General features: G+C 38.8%; 1 protein-coding gene and 1 long non-coding RNA gene across 10 annotated transcripts in view; one reads left to right on the top strand and one right to left on the bottom strand.

Annotated features, from left to right (window-relative positions):
• Frmpd4 (FERM and PDZ domain containing 4) overlaps positions 1 to 18,334 on the bottom strand; it is a 965,131-nt gene that overhangs the window by 552,577 nt on the left and 394,220 nt on the right. The window lies entirely within an intron of this gene.
• LOC110341658 lies at positions 4,393 to 16,035 on the top strand. 2 transcript variants are annotated; one of them, XR_005876735.1, is made up of 4 exons: positions 4,393 to 4,442; positions 9,628 to 9,722; positions 14,851 to 14,950; positions 15,892 to 16,035. It is a non-coding gene; the product is annotated as an uncharacterized LOC110341658 (long non-coding RNA). The 2 variants fall into 2 exon arrangements; XR_005876734.1 differs by lacking the exons at positions 14,851 to 14,950; positions 15,892 to 16,035 and adding an exon at positions 10,152 to 10,777.

Genomic DNA, 18,334 nt, shown 5'->3' with positions numbered 1-18,334 from the left:
GCTTGTCTATTCTGTGTGTTTAAAGTATCATATGATTTTTCCATATAGCCCATGCTATCCTCAAATGTGTAGTAAGCCTCTTGCCTTTTGCAATATATTCCAACACTAAGAGTGATGTTAGAGATACATGCCTTGATTATTTGCATATTGAGGTATCCTATCAGATCACTGGAAATGTATCAAAGGGATTTACATTAAATGTGTAACTGCAGCATAAAATATTTCAGAGCACTGACTACCTTTGGAAGTATGTCTGATTATTTAAAAGAATGTAGAATTTTTTATTTGAATGAATGAAATACTAATTTAAAAACAAACAAACACAAAGGGCACTGTGCTTAATTTTACAATACTTATAAGTAGAATGAAGACAGGTGTGGTGACAAGGTATGGTAACCCCAGTATTTGAGAAGTACAGGGAGGAGTATCAGGGGTTCAAGGTCATCCTCAGCTACATAACGAATTCAAGATCAATCTGGGCTATATAATACCCTGTCTCAGAAACTCTGTGTGTGTGTGTGTGTGTGTGTGCACATGCGCATGCATGTGTAAATGTTATATATTTTTATAAAATTTGAAAAACATGATACATTAAGAGTTTTACTCTAACCAAGCAAATATGAAGTGAAAAGTCACGCTAGTGTAAACAGCCTTTGCCATAGGTAGAGGTTTCTTTAGAGACACCAATCTGAGCACTGGCTGGGAAACAGACCTGTATGAAAAGCCAAAAGGTGGCAAAGCAAGAAAAGATTACATGAACCTAGACCAAGAAAGCGGGAGACAGACGCAAGTCTGAAGAAGAGTTGAGCTGTTTTGCCCAATCTTATTTACGATAGTTTTCTTTCTGTGTCCTTGTGGTGTTGCATATCAGAGAAATTTCAGAGTATTCAAGCTATAGTGGGTCCCATACTGTTACAAGGAGCTACAGAAACAGCCCTCAGTCCAACTGGCAGATGCCATAGAGCGGTCGCTCCCAAGACCTTACAGAGAAGGGAAAGTAAATGCCAGAGCAAGGAACAATCATCTACTGAATTCATGCACTGTTTCATCTTAACAAAAGTATCTTTCAGAGAGACATTCTATTTAATTTTGTCACTTTGAAATTATATCTGCAGGTTTTTTTAAATGCCTAGTTTTGACATTTTAAAACCTTCATATTTTGGGAAAGTTTAACATTTTGCTGTTTGATATTTTAAAATATAACTTACCATTCAGCATTACCTCTTTAAATCTAGTGAATGTTAAGGCTGTCACTTTTTGTCTCCTACATCTAAATTGAAAGCCCAGGTTGTCTGGTTTTCTTTTCTGCCTTTTTTAAGGGTACTTGAGTGGTCTATGAATTTCCAGTACTACCTCATGAGAACTTCAGAATAGCAAGTCCTGACTGCCCACTGGGAATACTGTCAGGCTGGTTTTAAATGCAAGGCAAGACACACCTCCTTGTCTTCTTGACAAGATGAGACACCCCTTGCTCATCCTTTCTGCCTTCTCAGACTTATTTGCCAGTCCACGTCTCAGAGGAGGTGTTTCCGATGGCAGGATCTCAGAATAATCTGCCTTTCTATTTCTGCCCTTTCAGGAAAATGGTCAACTTGGTCAGGGGAAAATTTGTCATAAAACCGCACCCCCACTCTATGCTCCGCAAAGAATCTGGCACAAAGTAGGGTCAGGAATGTTTAGAGAGGTTGAGGTCGAGCAGCTATGTGAAACCATAGTCTCCTTTTCTGTGGTTGTGATAAAATTTCCTGACAAAAGCAACTTGGTGGGAACAAAGGTTTATTCAATTTACAACTCAAGGTTAGAATTCACCATTGAGGGGAAAGTCAAAGCAGCTAGTCACAGTTACATTCAATGGCCGAGAGAGAATGCATGTATGCTTTGCTCAGCTCATACATACATAGATGTGTGTGTGTGTGTATATATATATATATATATATATATATATATATATATATATATATATAGTGTGTGTGTGTGTGTGTATACAATCCAGGACCGGAACCCAGAAAACAATTCTGCTCACTTTTAGGATGAGCCTTCCTACATAATTATTTCCACATCATTCCCACACTCCCACACAGACAACCTGATCTAGAATAGCCCTCATTAAGAATCTCTACCTAGATGATGCTTGATTGTCTCAAGTTCAATATTAAACCTAACCATCATAAGGAGGAGATGCAACCAAGTAGAGGGCAAAATGATGAAATTAGGAGAGGCACTTCCTGAGAATAAAAAGGGATTTAGAAAGAGGTGGGGTGATATATGGATGAAATATAATCATAAAATAATAAACTTTAGAAATAAATTTTTAAAAAGTATGAATTAGTTTCATTTCTCTTAAAGAACTTCCATTTGCAAATGAAATTACACATTCATGTGTGAGGTGTCCTGCACAGGTTTCTGGGTGAAGGAAAACACTGACGGATGAAACTCAAAGGTCTCATATGCTTTGGCCTACAGCATGGTTTGTTAGCTGTTTTCAGACCCATGTTTGACATCAGTCTCAGGAGGGGCTTCTTGTCTCTATAAAAGGCAGTCTGCACAGCTGTTAGATTCTGTCATTTGAGTCCAAAGTTCTTGACTCTCCATCAGCAGTTCTCAGGACATGAGTTCTAACTTTCTCCCGTCCCTTTAATTTTCCCTGTCTGTCTATTCTACCATAGTTTCCTGATAGTTAAGAATAATGTGGTAGAGACTCACTGTAGTTCTCAATTCAAGCAGTTCTCTATGATTTTTGAAAGGAAGCAAAAGACCACCGTGTCTTAGTTAGGATTTCTATTGCTATGAAGACCCACCGTGACCACTTGTGTCTTATAAGGAAAATATTTAATTGGGGTGGCTCGCTTACATTTCAGAGGTTCAGCCCATTATCATCATGGCAGTGTGCAGGCAGATGGGGTGCTGGCTACATCTTGATCAGAAGGCAATAGGAAATGGACTGTCTCACTTGGCATGTCTGGAGCATGTATGAGACTCACTTTCATGTTGACACCTTCTCCCAAAAAGGCCATAGCCACTCCAACAAAGCCATACCTCCTAATAGTGCCACGCATTATGAGCTTACGGGAGACAATTACATTAAAACTACCACACACACACACACACACACAAATGCACACATGCACGCACACACGTGCATACACACATTCCTGTAGACAAAGTCTGTGGAAGTTATGTCATCTGAGTCCAAGAAGTCCTTTGTCATTCAAGCTGCTTTCTGCTAGTTCATGCTAGGTGTCTGCCCTGCCTTCCTTCCCACTTTAACTGAATGAATCCCCCCTTTGATTTGCCTACCAGGAGAACTGCAATCCAATTTAAAATTGCATGCCAATCAAAAGTAAAGTGGCTTGAACCTTAAATAATACACTAATACTTAACTTCACACTAGCATTGTTTTTCACTTTACATAATCATCTTCTTTTATGGATGCAGTTAGAAGAATTTGAAATCCCTTTTTCTTGAACCAGGTAGGGTAGAAACATATTGATAGGTTCAAATGTGTAGGGGAACTACTGCCTCATAATTTCTGTAAACACACAAAGAAAACAGACGTTACTGCAGAGCAACCTTGGGAAACACAAACACAGCTTTCTCATTCTACACTAGCAGTGGACTGCAAAAACCCAGCTACTGATTTTAGAAGCGAAATGATTTTAAGAAATAACCAACTGAATATTCTTTTATTCTTCTTCAATTGATTTTTATACAGCTGTCTAGTTACGAGTAGATTTTATTCCGTTTTCTTCATTTGTTTACTATATAGAGAGTGAAAACCATAGTTTATCTTATGTATATAAATACAATTTATTTGCTAAATAACACTCAAATAGAAAAATTTCATGCATTTTTTTGTTTTTATGGGTGTGTGTAGGAGGAAGTCTGATGCCACCATTAAACATGTGACTTATTAGAGGCGCATACAGATGAGGTAATAAAAGGGCGGTTTACCACACCGCTAACCACACCCACTTTAGGCAGGACTAAAGACGTATACGGCTGGACGTAAAGACGTATACGTACGTAGGTGGAACTACGTCACTAGCCAGGCCCACTTTTGGGCATGGCTAGGGGCGTTACGGGGGAAGGCATAAAAGACAGCACACAGGAAGTCTCGGTCTCTTTTCCTGAAGTTCGGCTTCCGGTCCGGCCGCTAGCTGAGAACTGTTTGGCTCCTCTGGGTTTGGTATCTTGTGAGTAATTTTCTACATTAAATACTTAGCTTTACTGTCAGTAATTGTGTGTCGCGTATCCTTACAGTGTCCGTTTAGCCTACAGTTTGGTGTCGGGAGCGGGATTGGAATACGGATCCAGGTGCCCAGAAAAGCGGCTTCTCTCGGCCCGACCAGGCACACGTGGACTCTCCTTTTGCTTAGTTCCTCACCACTTCGCTCGGCAAGGCACGATTCCTGCCACCAGGAACCAGCACCTTCTACTTGCCGGTAAGGTTAGGCGGTATTCCAAGATTTCTCTCGCGGCCACGTGCTGTTTTACTGGCGGCCTGCTGACTCTGGCCACGTGCTCTTTCGCTGGCAGCCTGTTGATTTCGGCCTGAATTACTCCATTGGTAACAAACGTAACTGCTTTATACAATGTCAACAGCTAACACTATGATGCAGGATGTTAAGAATTTTCTTGTTTTTTGTATGGATGGGATTTTAGAAAGGGTTGAGGACCTACCTGAAAGGTACTTCCTACCCACGATGGTGATTATTAGCTTCATAATCAATATAATTTTGTTAATGAAATGGCTCAAAAATAGGAATAAACTTATACAGGTCATACAGTCATCGCAGGATAGTTTTGAAATCTTAATACAAAGGATTCAGGAAGTGCAAAATTCATTGCAGGAGAGTAAGAAAGGGTTGGTAGATAATATTCAGGATATTAAAAATGATAATGTAGGTCTGATGAACAGGTTTAAAGAGACGGAACACAAAATTGAATTACTATCAGGAAAAATGTGTTCCACAGATAGAATTGAAAAATTGGAACATAATGTGGAAACATTTAACGAAAAACACGGTTCCATGTTTGATGATTTCACTAGCAAATTACAAAGACTGGAACATAAAATTGAAATGCTAGCAGAAAAGAATTGTTCCATGTCTGAGAGCAATGATAAACTAACTGATAGAATATCATTTGTAGAAGGCAGTTTACATGCTATTGAGGTACTTGCTAAGGATGAGAATATTAGAAATTTGGAATCACATGTTTAATGGCGGCATCAGACTTCCTCCTACAGGTGTGTGTGTGCATAAGTTTCATTCTTGTATGTAAATCTATGTACGATGTGTATGCCAAGCCTATGGAGGCCAGTAGTAGGTATCAGATTTACTAGAACAGCAGTTACAGTTGTGTGCTACAATATGGGTGCTGGGAATCAAACCTTGATCCTCTGAACCACTGAAAAATCTCCACAAACCATTTTTAACATGTTTATTTGCTTGTTTAAATGACAGAGCCTTACTGTGTAGCTCTGTCCTCTTAATTTGCTTTTATGACTAGACTGGCTTAAAACTCATAGGTCCAGATGCTCATCCCTCCTAAATTCTGGGATTAGGGGTGTGCAACCACAGCTAATGTGGTAATGGACAGTAAAATTTTAAAAAGAGATACAAACTTTCATAAATACTGCCTTCAAAGGAAGAATGCATGTTGGATTATTTTGGATTGCAAAGAAAATGCTTCATTGCTACAGCAGTACTGAGAGTTGAATACAAGTATTTCTGCACAGGGGGAAAACATGACTTAGTTGAAACTAGAAAATCAAGTAGCTTTTTTTTTTTTTGGTTTTTACGAGACAGGGTTTCTCTGTATTGTTTTGGAGGCTATCGGTCCAGCCCGGCCTCGAACTCACAGAGATCCGCCTGCCTCTGCCTCCCGAGTGCTGGGATTAAAGGCGTGCGCCACCACTGCCCGGCTCAAGTAGCTTTATATCTTCTCATGAGTCATGTGTCCTTCCTCACCTCTGAATGCCACCCCCCTCCAGGTATCTCTTTAACCTGAGTTTTCATGAGTTAGTCAATGTTGAAAGCAACAGGGAGGTGGAAGTGTTTCACCATCTTCAGGAAAAGACAAATAGCAAGAGTTCTTATGCTTTGGTGGATCAAAGTTACACTTTATCTGAAAGTAAGAAACCATGTCCTCTTAAAAGTATCAACTCAATATGCATTGATGAGTAAATTTTTAAAATACTTTACAAGGATCCACAGACCCACCAACTGCAATTTAGTAAACCCATCTGCTAGACTGAAATTCATCCACACAGTATCAAAAGTTTTCAGATGACAGTTTGTAGATTTGTGTTAAATGAAGGCATATCCAATATTTTGTGGAGGCAAAAACCAACTGTATATGATACATGAAAAATGCATGATTATAAAATATCTATAGGGTTTTCTTATACAGGATTCCAAGTTTTCTGAATATCATGGCTAAATTAATTCCTTGTATAGTATATGATATTAATTTAGAGGATTGTACTTTCAGAAAGATAGCACAAAAACAGGTAATCTAATTAGTATTAATCTCAAATGTATACTTTCTAATTTGTCACTATTTAGCAAAAAACAAAAACATGGGATATCCAATTCTAGATCCATGGACCCCAGGTTTAAAAAAATTCTCTGTGCTATATAGCACATATTTAAAGAACATTTGTTATGATTGAGTATATTCAATTTATATGTTGATTCAAAATCAAATGCACTACTTCACACAAAGGTTGAAAAATATGATACTTTAGCAACTATACTAATTTTAAAAGTAAAAAATCCATTAAAGGTTAGTTGTGACCATTAATCTCATGAATAATTCTTACCAACAATAGTTAAAAGCAGCAAGTAAACCACCTTATTAAAAGCCAGTTTACTGCTAGGCAGTGGTGGCACACCTTTAATCCCAGCACTCTGGAGGCTGATGCAGATGTGAGTTCAAAGCCAGCCTGGTCTACAGAGTGAATTCTAGGACAGTCAGGGCTAGATAGAGAAACCCTATCTCAAAAAACCAAAACAAACAAACAAAAACTGAAAAGCTAACTTCCGTTAGCCAATTTTAACTGTGATTGTTTCTTCCACTGGATTCATAATTTTGCAAAGTAAAATAACCAAATATAATTTTTCTCAGCGTCTGCTCTTTACTCTTCAAAGACAAATGGTAAATAAATATTTGTATTTAATGGCGGGATAGGAAACCTTAATTAAAATATTTTTCAACGATATTAAAAAAGTATTGTGATTCTGGGCCAAAAATATGACTCAGTGTAGAACATTTGGCCAGCATTGTGAGGTCCCATGTTTCACCTCCAGCACCACACAGAAATAAAAACAACACCATAGACATCAACCATAATTCTATTTTTTAAAAGTTGTTTATACCTTGGAAGTCAAGAGATCTCCTGAAACTAGTGTTATGAATGGTTGTATACTGCTACATGGGCACTGGGAAACAAATATGGGTCCTCTGAAAGAACAAACACTTTTACCCACTGAACCATTTCCCTAAACCTGTCTTTTGTTTTTGTTGTTTGGTTGGCTGGTTGCTTGCTTGTTTTCTCCAGACAGGGTTTCTCTGTTGCTTTGTATCCTGTTACAGAACTTGCTCTGTAGACCAGACTGGCCTCGAACTCACAGAGATCTACCTCCTGTCCCCGCTTTCCAAGCACCACCACTCAGTTCCTGAGTCTTAATTGCAACTATTACTAAGGAATTATTATTACCATACATTATGCTCACCATTTATACAGATGCTTCTCTGTTTACCATGTGGCAACTTCTCAACAAACCTACTGTAAACTAAAAATAAAGTAAAAATATATTTTATATATTTATCCTAACTCATATCATAGCTTTATTTTGGCTATCCCAAATGTGTTCAGTTACTTCAATCAAGAAGCTCAGCTATACAAGCATATCAAACCACACACACTTCTTAGCTCTGAAAAGCACAAAATCCATAGTATAGTTTCTACCGAATGTACTATCATTTTCATGCTATTGAAAAAATGGAGAATCATTGTTTGAACTATTGTAAGTTTGAACCTATCAATAATAATGTTATCTGCCTGTTTTATATGATTGGCAAGAGAAATATGAATTTATGGGGAAAGAGGTCTTTATCAATTATTAATCCATAGGTACAAAGAAATAATTATGTTTGATATTAATGCATTGGAAAAAAATACAAGGATAAGATACCAAAGATTTCATTTTTTAATGTGGTTCTAACAGGTTTTCTAATTTTCTTTGTATGTTTTTTGCAGTGCTGTGGAGGAAAACCACAGCACCACACATATAGGCAAGCAATCAACAACTGAGGCAGGTTCTCAAGCATATCTGTTTGGTTTTTCATTTTACTTTTTTCTGTGTCATGTTATTCCTCATCTTTCTAGCCATTAAATTCATACTTTTATACAAATTTGGAATCACATTATAGCTGTTCTTTTGGATTCCTTGTCAGCTAGTATCGATATGTGAATAATATGTAATCATCAGATATCAGCATTGTTTTCCATTTCTTGATTCTGGAGTTGTTCTTCCATGGCTCTTGCCTGTCTAGCAGTTTGTGATTATAGACTGGACATCATAATAATGTATACAATCTGGATGGTGTTATTCTACCCGGAAAAAGACTGAGTTCTGTCTTGGTATACATTTGTAGCACTGAAGGATGACTTCACTTCTCAAGATGGATCTACTCTAATTTTTAAATTGTTCAGCAAACCCCTATTACTTGCCAGGATATGAATATCCATATGTATCTTCTTAGCACATTGTAAAACATCTGCCTTCATTCCCCAATGCTTCCAGAGAGCTGGGATCTCATGTCCCTATGTAGCAAAGGAAGACCCTGAACGTCTCAAATACAGACATTACATTTTCATGCCATCATGAATGTCTTTGATTACATTTAAAATGTTTTCACATATTTATTGTATGTATGCTCCTGTGTGTGCACATATGTGTGTGAATCATTCGAAAAATAACTTACAGGAATCTGTTTTTCCCTTTCAGTACATGGATCTCAGGGATCAATCTCAGGTCCTCAGATTGCCCCTTTTAACAGCTTAGCGGTCTTCCCAGGCCCAGCTTTCTGCTTTACTCTTAACTTTCTAACTATGTTTTCTGTGTGTTCCCTGGACTCAGATCTACAAATGGAGTTTAAGAGATAATGACAGATCATGGGTAAATTTTGAAGTATCCCATTTATACAATTATCCTCTAGACTTCCAAGTGTTTTGACAACCTGGATTTTGACTTGTGTCCCTTCTACTGAACAAGAATATTATTCTAAGCTTGAATGTCGTCCCTGTGTTCTACATAGACTGTGAATAACCAAAATGGAAAAGCCATATACATTATTTATATATTGAATATGGTCTTTTTTCAAGTATCATAACCACTGAAGGTTTTACTTACTTGTATCAATCCCCAGTATGGTGCTTCAAATGAGGATGCCACTGTAGTCTCATGTATTTAAATGTTTGGTCCCTACATATTGGAACTGTTTGGCAAGGACTAAGAGGTGTGACTTTGTTGAAGGAAATTTGTCACTAGGGGTAGGCTTTGCAGTTTCAAAAGACTCAAGTCATCACCAGTGTCCCTTTTTGCTTCTTGTTTGTAGTTGGAGATGTGAACTCTCAATTACTGCTCCTGCCAACACACCTGCTGTTGCTGCCAAGCTACTCCACCATAGGGGGCTCTTAATCCTCTGAAATTGTAAGCCCAATTTTATTCTATCTTTTATGAGTTTCCCCAGTCATGGTATTTTGTCATATCAATAGAAAAATAACTAAGGCATGCAAACAACTTTTAAACCATTGTTTTCATAGTGGATAACCTTGAGTTTATAATTATTATCAGCAAGATACTTAATGTAATGATGGTTATTACACTGCAATGCCAGCACCAGAATGAGAACCTGAGTGGTTTTTTCTTGGTTAACAAAAAAGAAACAAAGACTCATTCCCTTTTATTAAATATATTTCACAGTCTTGGTTAAAACATTGAAAAATTACTTTCTATTGCAAAGAGCTTTGAGATTTAATAGTCAGGTTTTAAATAGAATATTAATGAACAGTAAGGCAGTTTTTCATGCCAAAATCAGAAAGTTTCTGAATTGTTTTCTTTATTCATGTGGCATTATAGGTCTTGGAAATTCTACAAGGTACATCCATCTCCCTGTCATTGTAGATCTAGCATCAAGAAAATGAAACATTATGGCATACTATTATTATTATTATTATTATTTGGATAAGAAATTAAACTTGATAATGAAGGAAGATGAGGAAGGTCCAAAGATGAAACATCCAAACCAACTTAAAGAAGATGTTTAGAAAGATCTATTTGGGTCTTAACTGGGGCCATCCTCACTGACTCTGGAACTGACAGCAGGGTAGGAGAGAATGGACCTGTGTAGGCCCAAACTAGGCCCTTTGAACATGGATGACAGTTGTGTGGCTTCATCAGTTTGTGGGACCACTGGTAGTGGGCCCAGGATTTATTTCTAGTGCTTGAACTGGCTTTTTGGAGCTCAATCTCTTTGGAGGGATACGTTGATCAGCCTAGATATAGGGAAGAGGGCCTTAGTCCTGCCTCAAAGTGATGTGACAGACTTTGTTGACTCCCCATGGGAATCCTTGCCCTCTCTGTGGAGTGAATGGGTGCAGGGTGGAGGGAAGGTAGGGGCAGCAAGAGGAGGAGGGGAAAGTGGGAACTGGGATTGGTATGTAAAATGAGAAAAAATGTTTTAAAATAAAAAATGATAAAAGAAAGATCTATTTGATATATAATGAAACTGTTTCCTTATTTAACTGCATAAAAATCATCACTGCATAATGAAACAAGATCATTATGATGCTTATCATAGACTTTTTATCAGTCAGAAGTTCTAGTTGTAAAAAATACAAAGAGAATCCAAAAAGGATTGATTAAATGTGTCAGAGAGGCTTGAGAAATAGCAGTGACTGCTCTTCCAGAGGGCTTGAATTCAATTCTCAGCACCTACTTAGCATCTAAGTACCGTCTGTAACTCCAGTCACAAGGATCTGACACCCTCTGCTTGCCTCCACAGGCACAGCGTGTACATGGTATATAGACACATATCCAGGCAGTCATATACATAAAATAAATAAGTTCTCAAAAATAGTATTTGCTTATTCACAGTAGCTATTCACCAACACCAGCAATTATATATGAATCTGAAGTACACAGGGCCAGCATCTGTAGGCAAATCGTAAATAATGAAAGTAAGCATGCTAGAATGGCCACCACTTGGTCAAACACTGAAACCTGTACCTTGCAAACCAAGATGCTGTATTGAACTGTCTCTGGCAGAATTGTAGCAACTATGACCAAATACTGGCTAAAATGGCCGCTACCACACATAACTGGAGCAGATAAGGAGATACGGTTATGCTGAAACAAAAGTCCAAGAGCTATAATTCTATCATGCCAATTCAAGGTCTTGTGTTGGTGTGTCTTTATAGACAAACACCCCATTACAGATACAAAAAAGGATGCAAAGGTGGGTCTGTGCTATATTCAGATGCTATAGGATGAGCTTCTCTTCCTTATAACATGCAAATAATAATAGTCTCTTATGATATCCTTGAACCATCAAAGCGAGAAGACAAAAGTATTTGTTAAGTAACTTTTCTGATATGGGCCATTTGCTTAATACTGTTAGATGGTTTATTTCATGTAATTTAATCACTACAACCTCTAAGGCCAATTTCTTTCCATTTGCAATAGTTGATTCTGATGTTCCAAATGATTACACGGTGATAAAGACCAGATTTGTCACTGGGCTTACCTAGAGTCAAGGCCATGTGCTATTGATGGCTGCCCTAAAGCATACTTATTAGAAAGCTGTGCACCAAATACGTCCCCCTGTATCTTACACAAATGCCTATTACAGAGCCCAGAGCCCTTTCTCGATCTTCCTTATTTACGTGACTAAATTTTCTGCTCAAGTTTAAAGTCCCTGGCAGGGCAAGACAGAATCTTCTCTGAATCTATAATTAGCCTCTATAGTACCCAAGTACAAAGAGAGGCCCAATCCTTGTTTGCTGAATAAATTGTAAGAATCTTGAAAATTCATTTCTGCAGTGAAAGGGATGATGCTGAGGTAAACAGAACTGCCTGGTGAAGTTGCATAATTAAACAGCTGCCTGCTAGGATATGAGGGAAACAATACAATTCACCATTTTAATGCAGAGAGTTGAGTCTTTTCAAGAAATAAATATCCCAATATATAAGTCATCTTAAAATGGCGCTTGGCATTCTAAGTCAGTGGTGCAGTAACACCCCAAGAGTACACACAGTGAATTAAACTATTTTTCTTACCTCATACAATCTATCCTCTTTTCAAGGCACTCATTTAGCCTGAACGCCAATCCCCTTGCCAAAAGTTCTGGCTTAGCAGTTCTTTCAGATAAAAATAAAAACTCCTCTTAATGTGAAGGGGAAACTGCTATATAAATTTCAGGTGTATAAAGAAACTAACTCATATTTCAGAATGCATTACTCTATATTTTTGCACAGTGTTGATTTCTTAAGCAGTGTTGAAGGGAGACTATGTGGATAAAAGTGCTTTCTAACAGCACAGTTAATAGCTGGAACAGGTAGTCAAATTGTTCTCTCTGGAAATCTTTGAAAATTGGATAAATCCCCATCTATATTGGATAATTTAGTCTGTCTCAGTATACTGGGAACAGGCTTTGTGGCCTTCCAAAGTCCTTTCCAGCTTGAGTTATTATCACCTCCATCATTCAAAAGCCTTTCTTTAACATCTAATTGGCTATGATATTGTGACCAGCTTGGTCAAAGAATATGGTGGGGACAGTCTAGGACAGCCAGAGATGACATTCATAGACATTTGACAATAAAACAAAGAGATACAACTTCTAACTCAATTTATGAATGGAGCATTCTACAACTTGAACACATTTTAAATAAATCAAATGGACAGAGATAGGGGTGTATGCAAATGAGCAGGGTGGGGCTCGGGGAGAGGGGATTTTGGTGGAAGCAGCTCCAGGATCAGGAAGCTCTTGGTAGAGGACTGACAATGGTGAAAGGAAGAGAGAGCAGGCATCCTGGAAAGTGATGCTGCTGTGGAGAAGGAACTTCAGAGTCCAGGGCCAAGATGACAGATGCGCTTCTCTCAGAAAAAGGGGGAAGAAGGCGACTTTGAAGGGCAGAGAATCGCCAAAGGGAAGGAAACCAAATTGCTGTGGAGAAGGGAGGGAAGGGAGGCACCATTAGCCCCTCCATTCCACACTGGGAAACAAAGGAGAAGGAGCCTTGGCCTCAATTTTCAGGGGAGTTTTGTGGAGGTCATGGAGAATAATAGCAGTGACCCTTAGAGAATAGCCCAGTGATCATCTCTGATGAGAATTCATAAAACTGGAAGTCAACAAGTGAAAACGATGAAAAGGCAAGCAAAAACTTAGAATCATAGAGCATTTCCAAATGAATTAGATGAAAGAGGAGAGAAAACATATTTAAGGTTATCATGTATACTTTTATATAATTTGCTTTTATTCTTTGATAGTTTCATAATGTTTTGATCAAATTCATCCCCTCCCCTTGAGACCTTATCAGTCTTCTCTCTCAACTTCTTGTATTCTCTTTTCTTTTTTTGTGTGTTTTTGAGACAGGGTTTCTTTGTGTGTAGACTTGACTGTCCTAGAACTAGCTCTATAGACCAGTCTGGCCTTGAACTTATAGAGATTCTCCTGTCTCTGCCTCCCTAGTGAGTGCTGAATTAAAGGGGTGTGCCACCACCACACAGATGTGCTCTTTTAATTCATATTGTATTATTGAAATTTTGCATTGCTGTACCTGGCCTGTCAACAATAAAGATATTTTAGTCAGATACTTGTGTCTGTCAGTCTAACTACATGACTATTGAAATAATGGACCACAAAGAAATGTCATTTCCCTGGCAATCTCATGCTGGGAGAAGGAGAAGGCTAAAGACAAGGGAAAATTTATCTTCAGGACAGAGATTTCACATAGTTCTAATCACCTTACTCCATGAGATTGAAGCCCAGACAAGGATGGGTCAGTGGTGGGTGGAACCACACCTTGACCTGGACTGCTTGGATGTGTGTATTTTTTAACCCTCTGAACTTGGACCTCACTTCAGGATCAGGAAGATGGACTTGGAGGAATCTCTGGTCACTTTGGATAAATCTCAATTTTCTGTTTTCCATTATTAATTTTGCTCTTTTCACTGGCTTATTGTAGACTGGTGGCCAGAGATGTCTTTGGGAATGTTTCACGCAAGATCAATAACATTATTACCTTTTGGTTTATCTGATGTTATTGGCCTTATCCAAATGCCTATGTAATAAAAAATTCCTGGCGTATCTCTGTTCCATTTCTTTATTTTTAAACATTCACTATGTTTTTTAAATTCTTTTGTCTGATATATACACTTGAGTAAATTTTGTAAAATTGAGTGCTTTTATCTGGGAACAAATGATACCTACCCTCCACCCCCAAGTGAAAGACAAACAAAATCAAACAACTTTACTTAAGCAAAGAGAAGACCAGTAGATTAAAATTTTGAAGAGCTGACCAGGGAGATGGCTCAAGCTGGGAAGACAGACAAAGACATGCACATCTAAGCAGTCCTGGTCAAAGCGTGGCCCTACCTACCACTGACCCTTCCTTATCTAGGCTTCAGTCTCATCCTGTAAAGTGGTCTGACAAGTTGTTAGAAGTATGTGAAATTACTTTCTGGAATAGAAGTTTCACTTCTATCTACCTTGTCCTTTCTTCCAGCCTGAAAGTCTTCAGGAAATACTCATTTCTTGTGGGTTCCTTGTTTCAATAGGCAACTAACAGGAGATAGTGGAAGAGATACCTATTTACTGTGGAAGAAAAACATTGGGAAGAACAATATTCAAGGTTTAAGTCTGCAAAGTTAAGCAGAGGTAAGCAGGGTATGCTCTCCTAATGACCCATGTTGTTTTGGTTCTAGTCCTCTGGCAAGGCAGTCTCACAACCTGTGTAAAATCTCTTCCTGGGAGGCAAGTTACTACTTTGACTCATATCAGGTTTCTTCCCCCAGCATGAGATTCCTAGGGAAATTCCCATGTCATGGAGTGTTTCAAATGTCTCATAGTCACAGGAAAATTGCTAGCATCTATGAGCAGCTTCACCATTTCCAGGATAGTTACATCTCCACTACAATGGAGGCTAAGCCCATAAAATGAAAGTCGCCAACGGGAAACCTGATTGGGAAGACAGTAAGATGATAATACTGAGGCCAGTTAGAGTCATATGTGTGGACATCAACTGGTAACGTGTACAAAGTTTTGCTCATATCTCATAAGAATCTTCCTGAGAATAACCTCATTAGGTGCTGGAAGCTGCTAAGACTCAAGGTGTCAATTTCTTGCCTTTGGTACACATCCTGAGTTCATAATACTAGCTAGTTTCTCACACCATCCTCTAAGAGATTACAGCAGGTAATTCTCTATACTCAACTTCTTCCTGCTTAACCTATCTAGAGTAGTTTCTGTTTGCCTTACTCAGCTTTAATTTATGAATAAAGTTGTAAGGGCAAAATATTCAAGGAATGGTAGACAATAAAGAAAAAGGGGGTAGGGGTGGCACAGTGGGTAAAGCATTAGCTTAACAGGTGAGTGGTTCTGGATTCAATCCTTAATACTGAAATAATTAAGCAAAGCAAAAGGAAGGTCTTCATTATAAAGTTGCGGGGGGGTGCATTGTAATGGTTTCCTGCAACTGCTATAATTGACCACAGACAAGTAGAAGTTCATTCTCTCACAGTCAAGGTAACTTTGGATGATGCTTCTTCCAACTCAAGAAAGCAATTTTAAGAACAATCCCTTTTCCTTGCTCTGCCTAGGTTCTAGTGGTTGCCAGTGGTCCTTGGCATTTCTTTCCTTGGATCCTTACTTCAGTCTTGGTCTCCAGTGTTACAATGGATTTTACACAACTATCTCTATGTCACATATTTGCAAGTCCTTTTAATAAAGACAACAGTCATTAAGTTACGTTTTCCTGATCCAGTATGATCTCATCTTACATTGATTACATCTACAATGACCCTATTTCTAGATAACGCCAAATTCACAGGAACTAGGTTAACAAATACTTTTGGATGATACTAACCTAGCAGTCAACAAAGACAACACCTCCCCCTGCTTCTATTTTTCTCAAAATATATTGAGCCCTGACATTGATGGGAGGGTGTTTCAGTTGCTTTTCTCTTGTTGTGATAAACACTATTAGAAAAACCAGTTTAGGTGAACAGGAGTTTATATTGGCTTATACTTTCAAGTAACAGCCCATCAATGAGGGAAGTGTGCAGACACTAGAGGCAGTGAGAGATAATGGAGGAACACTGCTGCCTGGCTTGTGCTCATCCATGTTTCCTTTACAACCCAAGAACACCTGTCCATGTATAGTGAGCTCTCCCCAAAATAGCAACTTTGAAGACAACTCTCCATGACCATGGCCACAGCCCAGGCTGATCTGGTGATTCCTCACTGAAACTTCCTCTTCTTAGATGACTCTGGGTTGAGCCAAGTTGATGATAATGAGTTAGAAGTGAACTTTCACACCACATGTGGATACTGCCCTTGCCCCCAACAGGTTTAAAGGCAATTAATTCTTTGTGAAAGCAAAATGTAAAAACAGCTACTCACAGCATTACTCCAAACAGAAAACAGTTTTGTATCAAACAACGATAAGTTTATTCATTCAAGAATGCCATTCAGGTATGAACACAAGTCACTACTTGAGCTAAACCAAAGAACACGGGACTGATGTTCAGCTAATCATGTTATGACAATTGCTTCAGTACAACAAGGTTTAAAGATGAGCTTTGAGGATTTTCCCAACTATGGCATATGCTCTATCAACAAGATACATAATGGGGGGGGGCATGAAGGGATGGCAGTTAAGTACAATGACTGTTCTTACAAATGGGCTGGGTTCAACTTCCAGTACCCACATGGCAGCTCACAACCACCTGTAGCTCCAGTTCCAGGAACTTTGACAGTCTCTTCTGACCTCCATGAGCACTGTGAGCATATGGCACACAAACTTACATGCAGGCAAAAAAACTCAACTCATAAATAAAACAAATAAGTTTTTTAAAAGATGCATGACCCTGAACCGAGGTGGGGGCAGACTCTCTGAAATTGTCTCATCAGCCTGGGTGAGAATAAGAAGGTAATCATGACACCCAGAAGGAGCTACAGTTTGGCAGGGTTTGAGGAAGTGAGGATTATGCCAGAAGTACCATGACACAAGATGACAAAAAGGAGAAGCATAAGGAGCAGAGCAAGCAGAAAAGTCTCCAGTAACCACTCTTACCTTGGCAAACACTCCAAGAATCATATATGCCATAAGCATGCTTGTTATCTCTTTGCAACTGTAGAACCAGGACAAGACTTGTTTAATTTTTCAAATCCATCATCTAAGAAGCGTATGAAGGCACCAGGGTGCTGGGGGTGCTAAGGGTGGTACATGAACCACAGAAGCTTCAATTCCCTCACCTCTAGCCACACCTCTATGGGCATACTCGCCCTTCCACACCCCATGCCTACCACTGCCATTCTCCTCTTTCCCTCCAGGAAAGTGCTCATTAGTAAACAGGGTTTGTTTCCTGACTTTCCGTAAAAGGCATAGAAAACACTAGGAAGTTTCTGGCACAGCATTTAAAGCTTACAGCACCTAGTGTGGAAATTCACCTTTGATCACTTTCTCTTCTAAGTGGAATTATTTAAAGCCTGAACACAAAGCAATCTACAGCAGACTCACCAGAAGTAGGTCAGAAAGGAAAACATTGACCACCCAGACTCCAGCCCCCATTAACAACCAATTATTCACAATACCCATAGGTAGCAAGTGCATAACATCCTCTCTGGTTTTATAAACTGCTAAAACCATGAGGTGATTTGTAATTCTTTTTCAACAGAGAAATGTTGCTTTTTTTTTCTCCAACTACATGAGTCAGGTGATGAATAGAGGAGAGCAAGGAAAGAGATACCTTGATAGAGGGAGTCATTATAGGTTTAAAGAGAAATCTGGCCCTAAGGAAATGACGAGAGATCTACAAGGATGACCCCAAGTAACAATCTAAGCAGTAGTGGAGAGGTTACCTTAAATGCCCTTCCTCTATTATGACATTGATGACTACCTTAAATGTCATCCTAGAGCCTTCATCCAGTAGCTGATAGAAGCAGAAGCAGAGATTCACAGCTAAGCACTGAGACAAACTCCTGGAATCCAGTTGTAGAGAGGGAGGAGGGATGAGCAAAGGGGTCAAGACCATGTTGGGG

The sequence above is a fragment of the Mesocricetus auratus genome, unplaced genomic scaffold, assembly GCF_017639785.1.
Source record: "Mesocricetus auratus isolate SY011 unplaced genomic scaffold, BCM_Maur_2.0 Super-Scaffold_100003, whole genome shotgun sequence".
In the NCBI taxonomy this organism is placed as follows: Eukaryota; Metazoa; Chordata; class Mammalia; order Rodentia; family Cricetidae; genus Mesocricetus; species Mesocricetus auratus.
Note: the sequence above shows the minus strand (reverse complement) of the source record. Positions and strands in the feature narration are given on the sequence as shown.